The sequence below is a fragment of the Mobula birostris genome, chromosome 13, assembly GCF_030028105.1.
Source record: "Mobula birostris isolate sMobBir1 chromosome 13, sMobBir1.hap1, whole genome shotgun sequence".
In the NCBI taxonomy this organism is placed as follows: domain Eukaryota; kingdom Metazoa; phylum Chordata; class Chondrichthyes; order Myliobatiformes; family Myliobatidae; genus Mobula; species Mobula birostris.
Genome location: NC_092382.1, coordinates 14,480,216 through 14,501,287, shown reverse-complemented (window position 1 = coordinate 14,501,287; position 21,072 = coordinate 14,480,216). Strand labels below are relative to the sequence as shown.

The following is a 21,072-nucleotide window of genomic DNA, read 5'->3' as shown; positions in this document are numbered from 1 at the left end:
TCACCCCACTCCCCTTGCCACCCATCACCCTCACCCCTCCTTTCTCATAAGTGAGTGGGAAGTTTGGTGAATGGGAAGCTTTTAAATTCCAACAAAAGGGAACCAAAGCAGCTGCAGGAAAGGAGAAGATGAAACATGAAGGCAGACTAGCCAATAACATGAAGCAGGATACCAGAAGATTATTCAGTTATATAAAGAGTAAAAGGGAGGTGAGAGTTGATATTGGACACTGGAAAATGATGGAAAATCATTTTCCTGTGGGCATACTCAGCAAATCTATAGAATAGTAACTAACAGGATCAATGAAAGATCAACCAGAGTGCAGAAGATACCAAATTGTGCAAATGGAAATATAAAATAAATAGCAATAAATAATGACAACATGAGATAATGAGATAAAGAGTCCTTAAAGTGCAATGGAGTAATGGAGGAGAAGGAAATGGCAGATGAACATAACAGGTACTTTGCATCAGTCTTCACTGTGGAAGACACTAGCAGTGTGCCACAGGTCTGTGAGTGTCAGGGAGCAGGAATGAGTGTCATTGCTATTACAAAGAAAAGAAGTACAATACAAACTCAAAGATCGAAAGGTGGATAAGTCAACTGGGCCACATCCCAGAGTCCTGAGAGAGGTTGCTGAAGAAATAACGGATGCATTGCTCATGATCTTTCAGGAATCATTTGATTCTGGCAGGACCCGGAGAAGTGGAAGATTGCAAATGTCACTCTGCTCATTAACGAGCGAGGACGGTAAAAGAAAGGACATTATAGACCAGTTAGCCTAATGCTAGTGGTTGGGAAAGTGTTGGAGCCTATTATTAAGAATTAGGTTTCAGGATACTTCGAGACTAGTGATAAAATATGTCAAAATCATCATGGTTTCTGGAAAGGAAAATCTTGCCTGATAAATCTGCTAGAGTTCTTCAAGGAAGTAACAAGCAGGGTGGACAACGGGGAGACAGTGAATGTAACTTACCTGCATTTTCAGAAGGCGTTTGATAAGGTGCCACACATGAGGCTAATTAACAAGCTAAAATCCTGTGGCATTACTGGAATGAGACTGGTATGATCAGCTGAATAGCTGACAGGCAGAAGGCAATGAGTGGGAATAAAAGGGGCCTTTTCTGGTTGGCTGCCGGTGACTAGTGATGTTCGTCAGAGTTCTGTATTTGGACCGCTACTTTTCACATTGTTTGTCAATAATGTAGATAATGGAATTGTTGGCTTTGTGGCAAAGTTTGTGGATGATAGGAAGATAGGTGGAGGGATAGGTAGTGCTGATGAAGCAATAACTCAGACAAATTGAAAGAACAGGCAAAAAAGTGGCAGGTTGAATACAGTGTTGGGAAATGTATGATAATGCATTTTGGTAAAATGAACAATAGTGCAGACTATCAGCTAAATGGGGAGAAGGTTCAAACATCAGAGTTGCAGAGGGAATCAGGAGAACTCAGGCAAGTCTCAAGGTTAATTTACAGGTTGAGTCTGTGGTAAAGAAGGCAAATGCAATGTTGTCATTTATTTCAAGGGGAATAGAATATAAAAGGAAGAAGAAAATTCTGAGTCTCTGTGAGACACTGGTCAGCCCATATTTCAAGTGTCGTCAACAGTTCTGGGCCCAATATCTCAGACAGCACGTGTTGTCTTTGTTGAGTGACCACAGGAGGTTCATGAGGATGATTGATTCCAGCAATGAAGGGTTAACGTATGAACAGCATTTGGCAGCTTTGGGCCTGTACTCACTGGAATTTAGAGAAATGCTGGGGAATCTCATTGAAACTTACCAACTGCTACAAGGACTGGCTAGGGTGGATGTGGGAGAGGATGGTTCCTGTGGTGGGGGTATCCAAAATCTAGAGGGCGCAGCCTCCAAACTGAGGGGCGACCGTTTAGAAAAGATGAAAGAAGGATTTGTTTCAGCCAGAGAGTAGTGAATCTGTGGAATGTTCTGCCACAGACTCTACTGGCAGACAAATCTGTGTGTATATTCAAGGTGGAAGTTGATTGTCTCCTGATCAGTCAGGGCATTAAAGGATATGGGGTTGAGTGGGAGCAGAGATCAGCCATGAAGGAATGGTGGAGCAGAATCGACAGGCTGAATTCTGCTCCTGTGTCTTTTGGTCTGGTGACTGTCACAAACTGATTTTTTTAAGGAATCATGAAAAAAATGTTTTAGAAACAACTATAGACAATGTGAGTCTGAAGGAAAAAACTATAAAATTCCGGAAACTCGCAGCAAGCAGGGCATCGACTGTAATTGGTAACGTTGTGGTTTCGAGACTACCAGTAGTGTTCTTTATATCAGTTTTCACATTCACTGACCTTCCCTGCAGTTAAGCAGACTAATAATGTGAATGTTTTCACACCTGAATGAAAGTGAAACGACAAACCAGTTGGATATGGTTTTAGCAGAACGGCCGAAAGTTCTGCTTTAGGAAAAACTGCCTCCAGTTCTGTGGAATGTGCGGGGCCAGATAGCTGCTTGCACCAGACCCAGAAAAACAACCCACACCTTTTCCCAGTACTTGTTCAACCTTATTTATTTCTCTTCTATAGGTAGATGACCAAAACTGCAGTAAACACTCCAAATTCGAACGCACCAATGTCACCAACCTCAAAATAACACCCCATCTCCAGGATTCAGTACATTAATTTACGCAGGCAATCTGGAAAAGGCTCTTTTTTATGACCTAATCTACCTGTGGCACTACTTTAAGTGTATTATACACCAGAATACTAAAGTGAGTTTGTTTACGTGATTGAGAGTGAAATGTCAAACCGGTTGGAATTGGTTTCAGCAGAAAGGCCACTCTCTGCTCTAAAGAACATGCAGCCAGCTGGTTAAACACAGACCCTGAGCTCCGAGTCTCACAGAAAAGCAACCCACATTTTCCAAATCAATCAGTGATATTGCCTCTTCCCCCTTCCTTTCCAGTTCCACTGAAGAGTTTCGGCCTGAAACATTCCCCGTTGTATTCAGTTGCATACATATTGCCCAGACCTGCTGAGTTACTCCAGCATTTTGTCTTTCCCTGGTTACGAAAGATCCACGACTGGGAGTGTGTGGGCAGTTTGAAACCGCATCACAACACATCCACACTGTTGAATATTCTTGGGGAATTAAGGTGTGAATCATTCAAGTCTGATATGAATTTCGGATCTTTACTCAATCAAATCTTTGTCTGTGATCAAGGAGTCACAGAGTCATAGTTAAGAGAGTCATATTGAAACAGAACACAGTACGGACGCTTTGTCCGAGCCATTTAAACCGCCTGTTCCCGCCCACCTGCACAGTAGCCATATTCCCCCATCCATATTTTCAAAGGCGAAATCGTGCTCGCATGTACCACTTCTATTGGCAGCTCATTCCACTGTCTCTCCGCTCTCTGATTGAAGACGTCTTCACTCATGTCCCCCTAAAACTTTTCACCTTTCACCCATAATGCATGATCTCTGGTTGCCGTTCCACCCGACTTCAGTGGAAAAGACCTGCTTGCATTTACCTATCTATACCCGTCATCATGTTGTACTGCTCTATCGAATCCCCTCTCAATTTTTAGCGTTTCAAGGATTAAAGTCTGAAACTACTCAACCTTTCCTTATCACTCAGGTCCTCCGGAAACATCCTTGAAATTTTTCCCAGTATTCTTTCAAACTTACTTGCATCTTTCCCGTAGGTAGGTGACCAAAACTACACACAATACTCTAAATTCAGCCTCATCGATGTCTTATACAACTTCAAAATAACATCCTGTCTCCTGCAGTCGATAATTTAATTTATGAAGGTCACTTTGGCAAAAGCTTTTATTTACGACGCAATCTACCTGTGGTGCTACTTTCAATGAATTATGGACCTGTATTCCCAGATCCTTTTGTTCCACCACAATTTTTAGTGCTCTACTGTTTACTGTGTAAGACCTACCATAGTGCAACACTTCACACTTGCCTGCATTAAATCCCGTCTGCCATTGTCAGCGCAGTATTTCCAGCTGTTCCAGATCCCACTGTAACCTGTGAAAACTTGCCTCTCTGTCAACTACATCCCCAATCTCGGTGTCATATGCAAATGTGCTTATCAAGTTAAAAACATTATCATCCCAATCATTGATATAGATGGCAAACAGCAACAGACCCAACTACCTTCCTGCGGCTCTCCACTGGTCATAAGCCCCAATTAATGGAGACAATCATCGACCATCACTGTCTACCTTCTCCCAAAACACCATTGTCTACTCCAATTTATTTCCTTACATTGAATGTGATGCAAATGAATTTTCTTGACAACCTCCTACACGGGATTGTTAAATGCTAGCAAAAGTGTATGTAAACAACATCCACTACATTGCCTTTATCTACTTCCCTGGTAACATTCCCCATAACCTCATCAAAAAAAGTGTGCTGCCAGTAACAAACAAAGTCATGCTGACTGTTCCAAATCAGTCCTGTCTTTTCAAATACTTATATATGTAGTGCTTCTAATAACTTCCACACTACTGATGTCAGAAGCACTGGTCTATAGTTTTCTGGGTTTTTTTTCAGCCTTTCTTCAACAGCAGAATAATGTCATTTACTTGGATTTTCAGAATGCGTTTGATGAGGTGCCAGACATGAGGCTGCTTAACAAGGTAAAATCCTATGGCATTACAGGAAAGACACTGGCATGGATAGCAGAATGGCTGGCAGGCAGGAGGCATCGAGTGGGAATAAAGGAGGCCTTTTCTGGTTGGCTGCCTAGTGGTGTACCACAGGGGTCAGTATTCAGTCTGCTGCTTTTCACATTGTTTGCCAATGATTTAGATAATAGAATTGATGGCTCTGTGGCAAAGGTTGCGGATGATATGCGGGTAGGTGGAGGGGTAGGTAGTGCTGAGGAAACAATGCGACTGCAGCTGGACTTAGACAAATTGGAAGAATGGGCAAAAATGTGTCAGATTGAATACAATGTTGGGAAAAGTATGATGATGCATTTTAGTACAAAGAATGATAGTACACACTATCATCTAAATGGGGAGAAGGTTCAAATGTCAGAGCTGCAGAGGGACTTTGGAGTCCTCATGTAAGACTCCGAGGAAGTTAATTTATAGTTTGAATCTGTGGTAAAGAAGGCAAATAAAATGTCCTTTATTTGATGGGGAGTAAAATATAAAAAACAAGGAGATAATGTTGTTTGAGATAATGCCGAGCCTTTATAAGACACTAGTCAGGCCACACTTTGAATATTGTCAATGGTTTTGGGCTCAATATCTCTGAAAGGATGTGTATTCATTGTGCAGAGTACAGAGGAGATTAACGAGGATGATTCCAGGAATGAAGGGGTTAACATCTGAGGAGTGTTTGGCGGCTTTGGGCCAATATTCACCGGCATTTAGAAGGATGCGGGGGTGGGGTGGGGGAGGATCTCATTGAAATCTACCAAATGTTGAAAGGACTGGCTAGGGTGGAAGTCAAGTATCTTTCCTTTGGTGGGGGTATCCAACACTAGAGGGCACAGCCTCAAAATTGAGGGGGGTACCCTTTAGAGCAGTGTTAAGAAGAATTTTTAGCCAGACTGTAGTAGATCTGTGGAATGCTTGGCTACAGGCTGCACTGGAGGCCAAATTCATGCATATATTTAAGGCGAAATGGCAGAGTTTACTGATTTGTCAGGGCAAAGGATATGGCGAGAGGGCAGGTGTATGGGGTTGTTCTTGATGCTGGATCAGCAGCTTGATACCACCCAAAATGCACCTCCTACGGTTCGCCGACTAGAAACATAGAAAACCTACAGCACAATACAGGTCCTTCGGCCCACGAAGCTGTGCCAAACATGTCGTTACCTTAGAAATTACTAGGCTTACCCATAGCCCTCCATTTTTCTGAGCTCCATTTACCTATCCAAAAGTCTCTTAAAAGACCCTACCGTTGCCGGCAGCCCATTCCACACACTCACCACTCTGAGTAAAATACTTAACCCTGACATCTCCTCTGTACGAACTCTCCAGCACCTTAAACCTGTGTCCTCTTGTGGCAACCATTTCAGCCCTGTCAAAAAGCCTCTGACTATACACATGATCAATGCCTCTCATCATCTTGTACACCTCTATCAGGTCACCTCCGTCGCTCCAAGGAGAAAAGACCGAGTTTACTCAACCTATTCTCATAAGGCATGCTCCCCAATCCAGGCAACATCCTTGTATATCTCCTCTGCACCTTTTCATTGGTTTCCACATCCTTCCTGTAGTGAGGTGACCAGAACTGAGCACAGCACTCCAAGTGGGGCCTGACCAGGGTCCTATATAGCTGCAACATCCCACTGTAACCTCTGACAGCCCTCCACACTATCCACAACACTCCCAACCTTTGTGTCATCAGCAAATTTACTCACCCATCCCTCCACTTCCTCATCCAAGTCATTTATTGAAATCACAAAGACCACGGGTCCCAGAACAGATCCCTGAGGCACACCACTGGTCACCGGACTCTATGCAGAATATGATGCATTTACAACCACTCTTTGCCTTCTGTGGGCAAGCCAGTTCTGGATCCACAAAGCAAGGTCCCCTTGGATCCCATGCCTCCTACTTTCCCATAAGCCTGCGATGGGGTACCTTCTCAAATGCCTTACTGAAATCCATATACACTATATCTACTGCTCTTCCTTCACCAATGTGTTTAGTCAGATCCTCAAGAAATTCAATCAGGCTCGTAAGGCACAACATGCCCTTGACAAAGCCATGCTGACAATTCCTAATCATATTATACCTCTCGAAATGTTCATAAATCCTGCCTCTCAGGATCTTCTCCATCAACTCACTGGTCTATAATTTCCTGGGCTAACTCTATTCCCTTTCTTGAATAAAGGAACAACATCCACAACCCTCCAATCCTCTAGAACCTCTCTCGTCCCCATTGATGATTCAAAGATTATCACCAGAGGATCAGCAATCTCCTCCCTCGACTCCCACAGTAGCCTGTGGTACATCTCATCCGGTCCCGGTGACTCACCCAACTTAATGCTTTCCAAAAGCTACAGCGCATCCTCTCCCTTAATATCTACATGCTCAAGCTTAACAGTCTGCTGCAAGTCATCACTACTATCACCAAGATCTTTTTCCATAGTGCATACTGAAGTAAAGTATTCATTAAGTACCTCTGCTGTTTCCTCCGGTTCCATACACACTTCCCCACTGTCACACTTGATAGGTCCTATTCTTACACATCTTACCCTCTTGCTCTTCACATCCTTGTAGAATACCTTGGAGTTTTCCTTAATCCTGCCCACCAAGGCCTTCTCATGGGCCCCTCTGGCTCTCCTAATTTCCTTTTTAATCTCCTTCCTGTTAGCCTTATAATCTTCTAGATCTCTAGCTCTCTGAACCTTTTGTAATCTTTTCTTTTCTTCTTGACTAGATTTATTACAGCCTTTGTACACCACAGTTCCTGTACCTTACCATAACTTCCCTGTCTCATGGGAACATACCTATGCAGAACTCCACACAGATATCCCCTGAACATTTGCCACATTTCTTCCGTACTTTTCCCTGAGAACATCTGTTTCCAATTTAAGCTTCCAATTTCCTGCCTGACAGCCTCATAATTCCCCTGACTTCAATTAAACACTTTTCTAACTTCTGTGTTCCTATCTCTCTTCAATGCTATTGTAAAGGAGATAGAATTATGATCACTATCTCCAAAGTGCCCTGAGAGATCGGACACCTGACCAGATTTATTTCCCAATACCAAATCAAGTACAGTCTCTCCTTTTCTAGGCTTATCTACATATGGTGTCAAGAAACCGTCTTAAACACACCTAACAAACTCCACCTCATCTAAACCGCTTGCTCCAGGGAGGTGCCAATCAATATTTGGGAAATTAAAATCTCCCATCATGACAACTTTGTTATTATTACACCTTTCCAGGATCTGTTTCCCTATCTGCACCTCGGTATCCCCGTGACTATTGGGCGGCCTATAAAAACCACCAAGTTATTGACCCCTTCCTGTTCCTAACCTCCACCCACAGAGACTCAGTAGGGAAACCCTCCATGATGTCCACCTTTTCTGCAGCCTTGACACTATTTCTGATCAACAGTGCCACACCCTCACCTCTTTTGCCTCCCTCCCTGTCCTTTCTGAAACATCTAAAACCCAGCACTTGAAGTAACCTTTCCTGACCCTGAGCCATCCAAGTCTCTGTAATGGCCACCACATTATACCTCCGAGTACGGATCCTGAAACAGAAAACCCACAGCACAACACAGGCCCTTTGGCCCACAAAGCTGTGCCGTAAATGTCCTTACCTTAGAACTACCGAGGCTTACCCATAGCTCTCTATTTTCCTAAACTCCATGTACCAATCCAGGAGTCTCTTTAAAGACGCTATCGTTTCGCCTCCACCACCGTCGCCGGCAGCCCATTCCACACACTCACCACTCTCTGCGTAAAAAACTTACCCCTGACATCTCCTCTATACCTATTTCCAAGCACCTTAAAACTCTGCCCTCTCATGCTAGCCATTTCATCCCTGGGAAAAGGCCTCTCACTATCCATATGATCAATGCCTCTCATTATCTTGTACACCTCCATCAGGTCACCTCTCATCCTCCGTCGCTCCAAGGAGAAACGGCCGAATTCACTCAACCTATTCTCCTAAGGCATGCTCCCCAATCCAGGCAACAGACTTGTAAATCTCCTCTGCACCCTTTCTATGGTTTCCACGTCCTTCCTGTCGTGAGGTGACCAGAACTGAGCACAGTACTCCAAGTGGGCTCTGACTAGGGTCCTATATAGTTGCAACATTACATCGCAGCTCTTAAACAATCCCACAGTTGATGAAGGCCAATGCACCATATGCCTTCTTAACCACAGAGTCAACCCACGCAGCTACTTTGGGCATCCTATGGACTTGGACCCCAAGATCCCTCTGATCCTCCACAATGCCAAGAGTCTTACCATTAATACTATATCTGCCATCATATTTGACCTACCAAAGTGAGCCACCTCACACTTATCTGGGATGAACTCCATCTGCCACTTCTCAGCCCAGTTTTGATTCCTATCAATGTCCTGCTGTAACCTCTGACAGCCCTCCACACTGTCCACAACATGCCCAACCTTTGTGTCATCAGCAAATTTACGAACCATCTCTCGACTTCGTTATCCAGGTCATTTATAAAAATCACGAAGAGTAAGGGTCCCAGAACAGGTCCCTGAGGCACACCACTGGTCACCGGCCTCCATGCAGAATATGAGTCATCTATAACCACTCTTTGCCCTCTGTGGGCAAGTCAGTTCCAGATCCACAAAGCTACGTCCCCTTAGATCCCATGCCTCCTTACTTTCTCTGTAAGCCTTGCATGGGGTACCTTATCAAATGCTTTGCTGAAATCCATATACACTACATGGCTTTCCCTTCATCAATGTGTTTAGTCTGAAACAATCGATCGACAAATGATGCAATAGCCGCAGCTCTACGTACCGTCCTTACACATCTGGAGAAGAAGATATGAGAATGCTGTTCTTGGACTAGAGTTCAGGATGCAACACCATAGCTCCATCCAGGCTCAATAAGAATCTCAGAGCCCTCACCTTGACCCTGCCTTGGGCAGTTGGATCCTGGACTTCCTGTCAGATTGCCAGCAGGTTGTAAAAGTGGGCTCCCTCACCTCCAACCCTCTGATTGCCAACACAGGTGCCCCTCAGGGCTGCATATTGTGTCCTCCCTTTTACTCCCTGTATACTCATGACTGTATCACCACCCACAGCTCCAATCTGCTAAGTAAATTTGCTGACAACACTACATTGATTGGCCTAATCTCAATCAATAACGAGGTGGCCTACAGGGAAGAAGTCAAGAAAACAACCTTTCCCTCAATGTTGCCAAAACAAAGGAGTTGGTTGTGGACTACGGGAGAAATGGAGATGGGCTAACCCCTATTGACATCATTGGATCTAGGGTTGAGAAAGTGAACAGCTTTAAGTTCCTCGGCATCCACATCACTGAGGACATCACCTGTTCTGTACATACCGACTGTGTGGTGAAAAAGGCACAACAGTGCCTCTTTCACTTCAGACGCTTGAAGAAGTCTGACATGGACACAATTGAGAGCATCCTGCCTGGCTGCATCACTGCCTGGTATGGGATCTGTACCTCCCTCAATCGCAGAACTCTGCAGAGAGTGATGCAGAGAGGCCAGCGCATTTGTAGTTGTGAACTTTCCACTATTCAGGACATTTACAAGGCCAGGTGTGTAAAAAGGGCCTGAAGAATCATTGGGAAACCAAGCCATCCCAACCACAGTCTGTTCCAGCTGCTACCATCCGGGACATGGTACCGCAGCATAAAATCCAGGACCAACAGGCTCCTGGACAGCTTCTTCCACCAGGCCATCAGAGTGATGAACTCACGCTGACTCGAGTGTACTCTATATTACATTGACTGTTCTATTTATTATAAATTACTTTAAATAACTATGATTGCACATTGCATAATTAGATAGAGATGCAACATAAAGATTTTTACTCCTCACGTATATGAAGGACATAAGAAATAAATCCGATTCAATTTCATTTAATTCATCTCAGTCCCAGACTGTACATCCCCTCTTTCAGAGACTGGGATCCCTAGTTCAACTGGTAATGATGTTGTGCATTTCAATGTGCTCACCTCTCAGCCCCCGATTCTCTAAATGAAAGGGTTATCACATTTGATCCTTCTTCATATGATGACCCCACCACTCCAGGGATCAGTCTGGTGAATCGTCATTGCACTGTCTAACCTCACCCGTGTTTTCACCACGACTCTTCTCCCACCCCTAACACTACTTCCACCTTCCCACCTGCCCCTCACCTGGATCCACTTTCACTCCCCAGCTCTTGCCCCATTCCCACCTCTCACCTATCTTAATTTCCCATCTACTGTTGGTCTTAAATACCCCCAGTCGGGCCTCCGCAGCTGACTCTGCTAATTTCACAAATTCGTCACACTCTGGCTAAAGAAATTTTGCTGCATCTCGGTTTTAAATATGCATCCCTCTGTCCTGAGGGGCATTCACAATTTTAAATGTGTGCAAATTGACCGCCTGGGTTGCTGATTGGGATCTTCCGCAGGGAGAGTTAAGTGTATACATCTTTCAGGAGTGCAGATAGCTGGAAAATAAATGAATAAGTGGCCAGCAACACACACAAAATTTGCTGATGAATGCAGCAGGCCGGGCAGCATTTATAGGAAGAGGTACAGTGAACGCTTTGGGCTGAGACCCTTCATCAGGACTAACTGAAAGAAGAGATAGTAAGAGATTTGAAAGTGGGAGGGGGAGGGGGATATCGGAAATGATAGGAGAAGACAGGAGGGAGAGGGATGGAGCTAAGAGCTGGAAAGTAAATAAATAACGGATCGGGTATGAAGGGGATGTAGGGCGTTAACGGAAGTTAGAGAAGTCAATGTTCATGCCATCAGGTTGGAGGCTACCCAGACGGAATATGAGGTGTTGTTCCTCCAACCTGAGAGTGGCTTCATCTTGACAGTAGAGGAGGCTGTGGATAGACATATCAGAGTGAGAATGGGACATGGAATTAAAATGTGCGGCCACTGGGAGATTCTGCTTTCTCTGGCGGACAGAGTGTAGGTGTTCAGCGAAAAGGTCTCCCAGTCGGCATCGGGTCTCACCAATATATAGAAGGCCACATCGGGGCACCGGATGCAGTATATTACCGCAGCCAACTCACAGGTGAAGTGTCGCCTCACCTGGACGGACTGTCTGGGGCCCTGAATGGTAGTGAGGGAGGAAGTGTAAGGGCACGTGTAGCACTTGTTCCGCTTACAAGGATAAGTGCCGGGAGGGAGATCGGTGGGGAGGGATGGGGGACGAATGGACAAGGAAGTCGCATAGGGAGCAATCCCTGTTGAAAGCTGGGGGGGGGGGGGGTGGTTAGGGAAAGATGTGCTTAGTGGTGGGATCCCATTGGAGATGGCGGAAGTTACGGAGAATTAAATGTTAGACCCGGAGGCTGGTGGGGTGGTAGGTGAGGACAAGGGGAACCCTATTCCTAGAGGTGTGGTGGGAGGATGGGGTGAGAGCAGATGTGCGTGAAATGGGAGAGATGCATTTGAAAGCAGAGTTGATGGTGGAGGTGGGAAGCCCCTTTCTTTAAAAAAGAACAGGCAGGTTTGTGGATCTTGGGTAGGAGGTAGAAACAGGAAGTGGGGGGTGTGGAAACTATAAGGTTGATAGCAGTGGATGGGAGATCTCCTGAGCAGATAAAGTTGGTGATGGTTCCCACACCCTGCACTTCCCATTTCTACCTCCTACCCAAGATCCACAAACCTGCCTGTCCAGGTAGACCAATTGTCTCAGCTTGCTCCTGCCCCACCGAACTCATTTCTGCATACCTCGACATTATTTTATCCCCTCTTGTTCAATCCCTTCCTACCTATGTTCGTGACACTTCTCACACTCTGAAATTGTTTGATAATTTTATGTTTACTGGCCCCCACCGCTTTATTTTCACCATGGATGTCCAGTCCGTGTATACCTCCATCCCCACCAGGAAGGTCTCAAAGCTCTCCGCTTCTGTTTGTATTCCAGACCTAACCAGTTCCCCTCTACTGCCACTCTGCTTCGTCTAGCAGAATTAGTCCTTACTCTTAATAATTTCTCCTTTGGCTCCTTCCACTTCCTCCAAACTAAAGGTGTAGCCATGGGCACCCGTATGGGTCCCAGCTATGCCTGCCTTTTTGTTGGCCTTGTGGAACAATCCATGTTCCAAACCTATACTGGTATCTGTCCCCAACTTTTCCTTCGCTACATCAACGACTGCATTGGCGCTGCTTCCTGCACGCATGCTGAGCTTGTTGACTTCATTAAGTTTGCCTCCAACTTTCACCCTGCCCTCAAGTTTACCTGGTCCATTTCCGACACTACCCTCCCCTTTCTTGATCTTTCTGTTTCTATCTCTGGAGACAGCTTATCTACTGATGTCTACTATAAGCCACCAGACTCTCACAGCTACCTGGACCATTCCTCTTCTCACCCTGTCTCTTGAAAAAAATGCCATCCCCTTCTCACAATTCCTCCGTCTCCGCCGCATCTGCTCTCAGTATGAGGCTTTTCATTCCAGGACGAGGGAGATGCCCTCCTTTTTTACCCGTTTCGACGTGTCAACCCATCGCCTCCTCCTGTGCCAAGATGAGGCCACCCTCAGGGTTTTATAAAGCTACAACACAACTTCCAGACTTTTGAACTCAATGTCTCGACTAATAAAGACAACCATGCCATTTGGCTTCTTAAGCACCCGATCAATCTGTGCAGTCATTTTCAGGGAGCGATGAATTTTAAGAACCCTCTGATCATCAACACTGTTCAGCGTCTTACATTTAACAGTGTCCTGTATCTTTACATTTGGCCAACCGAGCTGCCAAGATGATCGTCACTAATCAAATCTCACTGAGATTTCTCAGGTCCTGTTGAATTTATTGACAAGTGCGCAAGTACGGGAAGTTACAGGTAGAGAAATTCACTGATTTGTAGAAGCATCATAGGCAAGTGCATTCAGATAACACACGGAAAACAAATTATACGATTCTTGGTCAGTAACATTATAGAAATATGTTTTATGTCATCCTGCTAACAGGGCCAGAACAACAGGGGCTGAGCGGCGGCTCATCTCAGACGGTTCGGTGTGAAGGTCTCACGACCCGGACCGACCCCGGCAGATTCTGTCAAGGAAGCGAGGCGAGGCTGCCAGTTCGGGAAAGTTCATCCCCTCCCCCTTCAGGTTTCACCGATCACCTTGTGTTTCTCTCTCCCTTTCCCACCCCCACCTTTCATTCTCCTGTCCTGCCGAAGGGTTTCGGCCGGTAACGCGACTGTACTCTTTTCCTGGGTGCTGCCGGGCCTGCTGAGTTCCTCCAGCACTTTGCGGAAGTTGCTCGGATTTCCAGCAACTCCAGATTTTCTCTTGTTTGAATTCGAGAAAGTTAAAGGGACTCACTGCCCAACATCAGAACTCCCCGCTCGGGGCCGACTTCAATACTCACCGAATGGAAATTGTCGGTGTTGCCCCGCAGAGAATAATCCGTTCCCGGATCCCGGATCCCGATCCCACCGCCGACTCACTTCAACAAAGGACGGAAAACAACACCGCCCTGCCCGTACTGAGCATGCGCGATGTCGTCTGCGCGTCATCAGCGCGGTGGGCGGGGCCTCTGAACCAAACCAGGGATGCTGCGCGGGCGGGCTGGGAGATCCCTCCCGGTACTTATCCTTGTAAGCGGAACAAGTGCTACACATGCCCTTGCACTTCCTCCCACAGCACCTTCTGTATACTGGCGAGACCCGACGCAGACCGGGAGATCGACTCGCTGAACACCTACGCTCTGTCCGCCAGAGAAAGCAGGATCTCCCAGTGGCCGCACATTTTAATTCCACATCCCATTCCCATTCTGACATGTCTATCCACGGCCTCCTCTGCTGTAAAGATGAAGCCACACTCAGGTTGGAGGAACAACACCTTATATTCCGTCTGGGTAGCCTCCAACCTGATGGCATCAACATCGACTTCTCTAACTTCCGCTAATGCCCCACCTCCCCCTCGTACCCCATCTGGTATTTATTTATTTATAGACACACATTCCTTTTCTCTCTCTGTCCCTCTGACTATACCCCTTGCCCATCCTCTGAGTTCCCCTCCCCCTTTTCCTTCCCCCTAGGCCTCCTGTCCCACGATCCTTTCATATCCGTTTTGCCAACAACTTTCCACTTCTTGGCTCCATCCCTCCCCCTCCTGTCTTCTCCTATCATTTTGGATCTCCCCCTCCACTTCCCACTTTCAAATCTCTTACTAGCTCTTCTTTCATTTGGTCCTGACGAAGGGTCTTGGCCCGAAACGTCGACTGTACCTCTTCCTAGAGTTGCTGCCTGGCCTGCTGTGTCCAGCAGCAACTTTAATGTGTGTTGCTTGAATTTCCAGCATCTGCAGAATTCCTGGTGTTTGCAGATGCCGCATCTCTGCGGCAAAACGGGATCACGTGACGAGTGGAGGGTCTCCCACGTGAGCCGGTGACGTCTCCTCGCCCCTCACACGCTGCCCGACGCGTTTCCCACTTTATTTCATTATTTCCCGTATTATTTCAGCAACATTTTTAACTTTTCCCTCCATATCGTCCTTGTCCCTTTCCCTTCACGCACCCCCCCCCCGGGTCACAGAGTTCTCAGAGTTTGAGTTCAATTCCCATCCCGCTCAGACACACAATCAGACCCACACAGGAATTGTGCAGGTTTCATTTACATCAGTTCTATGTTGAAGACAATTTCTATTCGCTTTACTCCGGCCTCACTGGACAGGAACACTGAAACATCAAGTGAGAAACAGCAGGAGAATTGAAACAATTGGTTACTTCGATGTACTCTTATTAATTTTGGATAGTAACAATAAAAATATTTGAATAGAAAGAGAAACAGCAGGAGGTGGCCATTCAGCCCTCTAACCATCAACAAGATGACGGCTGCTCTCCCATCTCAGCCACATGTCTCTGCCCGATCCTCATTTCCTCGATCCCTTTAGTCTCCACACATCTGCCGGCCTCTGTTTTATGTGAGGATGATCACTGAGTCTTCACTGGCCTCTGTGGTGGGGATTTACAGACATTCACCACCCTCGGAATGGAGACATTTCCCCTCATCTCAGTCCCGAACAGTCCACCCCCTTTTTCAGAGACTGGGATCCCTGGTTCAACCGGTAATGATGTTGTGCATTTCAATGTGTTCACCCCTCAGTCCTCGATTGAAAGGGTTATCACATTTGATCTTTCTTCATATGGTGACCCCACCACTCCAGGGATCAGTCTGGTGAATCTTCATTGCACTCTCTATAACAAATACTCTCTAACCTCTTTGTTAATCCTCTATGGAATTAATTTCCATCTTCTGCAGCCCCGTGTTGCCCCAACCACTCACCTCCCACCCCCGTCACTATTTCCACCTTCCCACCTCCCCCTCACCTGGATCCACCTCTCACTCCCCAGCTCTTGCCCCATCCCCACCCCTCACCTCTTTTCTCGGACTATTTCCCGTCCACTCTCAGTCCAGAGGGAGGGTCTCGGCCCGAAATGTTGACGGTCCATTTCCCTCCACAGATGCTGCCCGACCCACTGAGTTCCTCCGGCAGTTTGTTCTTTGGTCTGTGTGACCCGTGTTAGTGTGGGGAGCGGGATTTTACACCATATTCCCGGTACAGTCTCAACAAAACACAAATAATTGTCACTTTGCCCGGACCATTGGCCCCGCTCGCAGGGCAACAGTCTGCCGGTGTTTGCCCCCCAATGTGGTGAATCGCCACCACCGTGGGCTCAGACATTTCCACAGATGAGCCCCTCCTGTCCCCACCGGGACAAACATCCTGTCCGCCCCCTCTCTCACCGTCTTCATCCTCTCCCTCCCCGGGGAACCGGCATCAAACCGACGGGCCGAGCGGTCTCCTCCTACCTCTCAGCGACACATCAGACTCCGGCCGCAGGAGACGCTTCACAAACGCCCCAACTTCCCTCGGAGGGAAATGGAAATAAATCAGAAAGCGGACATTTACTTTGACGGTTGTCCCGCCGTGACGGAAAGTTCGGGAGACGGTGTCGGCGGAGGTAACGCCCTCTCGGCTGGTCCGCCTCTGCTATTGGCTGGAAGCAGTGATTGACACTGCTTCGTACCAATGGGAATAGCGCAGCGCGTGACTCCTCTGTTGACAGCGGTGGGGGAGGGGATGGTCACGTGATTAGTATCGCGGCCGTTAAACCGACCAAGCTCGAGCTCACCAGCGCGCGGGGCACAAAAGGCCCCGGATGATCGGTTGAGGTGAGAAGGGATCTCCGGGTTGGGGGTCTCACCGGGCGGCGTTTCCAACACCGACTTCGGGTAGTTGCTGTGACTCCGGACTCCGTGACCCGCAATCCCGGGACAGTCCTGCTCTCTTCCCTCTCTCTCAGCCCCACCATCCGTACACGGGCCCCGGGGAGCTTCCGGCTGATGAGGGAATGGGAACCGATGGGTCTCTCAGACAGAGCTGAGCTCCAGCTGTCTAAATGCAAGGATCGGGAACTCGGAGAAAGGGAACAAAATCTTTTACATCAGCTGTTGTGAAAATCACCTTTGTTCTGCCTCCAGTCACAAACAAGAGAAAATCTGCAGATGCTGGAAATCCGAGCAACACACACAAATTGCTGGAGGAACTCAGCATTAGTACTCTTTTCCATAGATGCTGCCTGGCCTGCTGAGTTCCTCCAGCATTTTGTGTCTGTTGCTTGTTCCACCCCCTCTTGTTCTGGACTTTCTACCCATGAGGTCATGTTTTTTAAAATTTTTTTTAGTTTTCTACAAACAGTGTGGAAGAAAAAAGTCAATAGTGTAAATAGAGGGATCATTGCAATACAGACAAAAATAACAATAATACATGTCTTAATAAATGAGTAAGTCACCCATATTAAAAATGAAAAATTAGAAAGGAAAGCACCCAACCCACCCACGATCCAACTCCAAGCCGACTATTATAATATAAGTATTTAAAAGGACATTTGAGATAAACTTTTATCACCCCAGATCTATATATTGTAGTAAAAAGAGAAATCACTAATAAAAAAAGCAGCCTGCTACCGAATCAAAGAATCAAAGAAAGCTGGAAATGCAGGATCTGACTATCAAGGGAAGAAAAAAATACACTTGTCAATATTCAAGAAAAGGTCCCCACACCTTTTGGATCTCTATATCTGAATTAAAAAGTGAATAGTAACCGTATACGCTTATAACAATTACAGCACGGAATCAGGCCATCTCGGCCCTTCTACTCTGTGCTGAACTCTTACTCTCACCTCGTCCCACCGACCTGAACTCAGCCCATAACCCTCCATTCCTTTCCTGTCCATATAGCTGTCCAATTTTACTTTAAATGAAAACATTGAACCTGCCTCAACCACTTCTGCTGGAAGCTCGTTCCACACAGCTACCACTCTCTGAGTAAAGAAGTTCCCCCTCATGTTACCCCTAAACGTTTGCCCTTTAACTCTCAACTCGTGTCCTCTTATTTGAATCTCCCTCACTCTCAATGGAAAAAGCCTATCCACATTAAATCTATCTATCCCCCTCATAATTTCAAATACCTCTATCAAGTCCCCCCTCAACCTTCTATGCTCCAAAGAATGAAGACCTAACTTGTTCAACCTTTCTCTGTAACTTAGGAGATGAAACCCAGGCAACATTTTAGTAAATCTCCGCTGTACTCTCCCAGTTTTATTGACATCTTTCCTGTAATTCGGTGACCAGAACTGTATACAATACTCCAAATTTGGCTTTAGCAATGCCTTATAGAATTTCAACATTACATCCCAACTCCTATACTCAATGCTCTGATTTGTAAATGCCAGCATACCAAAAGCTTCCTTCACCACCCTATCCACATGGGATTCCACTTTCAGGGAACTATGCACCATTACTCCTAGATCCCTCTGTTCTACTGCATTCTTCAGTGCCCTACCATTTACCATGTATGTCCTATTTTGATTAGTCCTACCAAAATGTAGCACCTCACATTTACCAGCATTAAACTTCATCCGCCATCTTTCAGCCCACTCTTCTAACTGGTCTAAATCTCTCTGCAAGCTTTGAGAACCTGCTTCATTATCCACAACTCCACCTATCTTAATATCATCTGCATACTTACTAATCCAATTTACCACCCCATCATCCAGATCATTAATATATATGACAAACAACATTGGACCCAGTACAGATCCCTGAGGCACATCACTAGTCACCATCCTCCTATCTGAGACACAGTTATCCACCACAACTTGCTGGCATCTCCCATCAAGTCACTGCTGAATCCATTTTACTACTTTGATATTAATGCCTAACGATTGAATCTTCTTAACTAACCTTCCGTGTGCAACGTTGTCAAAGGCCTTACTGAAGTCCATATAGACAACATCCACCGCTTTACTCTCATCAACTTTCCTAGTAACCTCATCAAAAAGTTCAATAAGATTTGTCAAACATGACCTTCCATGCACAAATCCATGTTACCTGTTCCTAATCAGACCCTGTCTATCCAGATAATTATATATACCATCTCTGAGAATACTTTCCATCAATTTCCCCACCACTGACGTCAAACTCACAGGTCAATAATTGCTAGGTTTACTCTTAGAACCCTTTTTAAACAATGGAACAACATGAGCAATACGCCAATCCTCCGGCACCATCCCCGTTTCCAATGACATTTGAAATATTTCTGTCAGAGCCTCTGTTATTTCCACACTAACTTCCCTCAAGGTCCTAGGAAATATCCTGTCCGGACCCAGAGACTTACCCACTTTTATATTCCTTAAAAGCGTCAGTACTTCCTCTTCTTTAATCATTATACTTTCCATAACTACCTTTCTTGTTTCCTTTACCTTACACAATTCAATAACTTTCTCCCTGGTGAACACCGAAGAAAAGAAATTGTTCAAAATCTCCCCCATCTCTTTTGGCTCCACACATACCCATCCACTCTGATTCTCTAAGGGATCAATTTTATCCCTCACTATCCTTTTGCTATTAATATCTTTTCAAGATCTAAAGAAGACATAATATCCCTGAGCCATTGAACATGGGTACGGGGAACTTCATCTCTCCACTTAAGGAGTACTGCACGTCTAGCTAAAAGAGAGACAAAAGACAATGTTCGTCATTTAGCCGGGATCAAATGCTTGTCAGAGTCTCGTGAAATACCAAAAAAGGATCAGGTTCCAAATGACAGGGACATGTTTTGACCCACTCTCTCTGGGTACATAATGATATCAAAGACCTTTGGCTTGGGCAACAAGTAGCTTTCACATCACAAATGTGCCAGACTCCAATGAGACAGACTACTGCCCTTCCCTTCATATTCATTGGCATTGCCATCACTGAGTTCACCACCGTCAGTCACCTGGGGGAGGGTTCAGGGGAAATATTTATGTACAATACAGAAACTGGTGTCACCTGTGTGTATTGTGGTGATGCAAAAGTTGCTGGAGAATTTACAAGTGGGAAGAAGTGGAATGATATTTGGAAATCTTGACTTTTTGAAGCATAATTTAGCAAGCAAATGACATATTGATGATGTGCAAAAGCTCTGGTGAGAAAATCCTTCATTACCCGTTACAGGCCTGCTACAGAGGTTGTGTGAGAGTGCAGATGAACTCGATCAAACCCAGAGCACATCAAAGTTCTTATCGAGAGTGATTTGCTAGCTGTTAAAATGAATATCTCTCTATATAAAATTCACTGTGCACATGTTGTCACTGGGTAAAAAAATGGACAGTACAAGATTTATGTGTATACAGGTCATTACAAATTAGAGGGTACATTGGTGGGAAGGTGGGGAGACCTCCAGTGTCCCTGATGCCCTCACCTACGAGATGTGCATCCAGCTGCAGCTTGTAACCCTGCACTTTAAGGAGTTGCAGCTTGAAATGGATGAATTCTGGATCATCCAGCAGTTGGAGGGGGTGATGGATATGAAATGAAGAGAGGTGAGTTACACCCAAGGTGCAGGACACAGGAAACTGGGTCAGAGTGAGGAAGGAGAATGAGTTTAACTAGACATCGCAGAGTACTCTTGTGGCCATCCCACACAACAGCAGGTGGACCACTTTAGAAACTGTTGGGGGGCATTACCTGGCAGAGGAAAGTCAAGGGGGTGATAGGGGTTTAGTTACTTAAAAAGAGTGGGAATAAACGGGACCTTTTCAGAATGGCAGGCAGTGACTAGTGGGGAACCACAAGGCTCAGTGCTGGGACCCCAGTTGTTTACAATATATATGAATGACTTAGACGAGGGAATTAAATGCAGCATCTCCAAGTTTGTGGATGACACAAAGCTGGGCGACAGTGTTAGCTGTGAGGAGGATGCTAAGAGGATGCAGGGTGACTTGGATAGGTTAGGTGAGTGGGCAAATTCATGGCAGGTGTAATTTAATGTGGATAAATGTGAGGTTATCCACTTTGGTGGCAAAAACAGGAAAACAGATTATTATCTGAATGGTGGCCGATTAGGAAAAGGGGAGGTGCAACGAGACCTGGG

At 45.8% G+C, this 21,072-nt stretch overlaps 1 protein-coding gene across 12 annotated transcripts in view; it reads right to left on the bottom strand.

Annotated features, from left to right (window-relative positions):
• LOC140208415 (NACHT, LRR and PYD domains-containing protein 3-like) overlaps positions 1–14,148 on the bottom strand; it is an 89,196-nt gene extending 75,048 nt beyond the window's left edge. For 8 of the 12 annotated variants that reach the window (XR_011888765.1, XM_072277082.1, XM_072277083.1 and 5 more), the window contains exon 1: positions 14,018–14,145. The gene's annotated coding sequence lies outside the window, so the exon portion shown is untranslated. Of the gene's footprint in view, positions 1–14,017 lie in introns of all 12 variants that reach the window. The other 4 variants (XM_072277087.1, XM_072277086.1, XM_072277088.1 and 1 more) reach the window with 2 other exon arrangements.
• Positions 14,149–21,072: the final 6,924 nt, after the last annotated feature.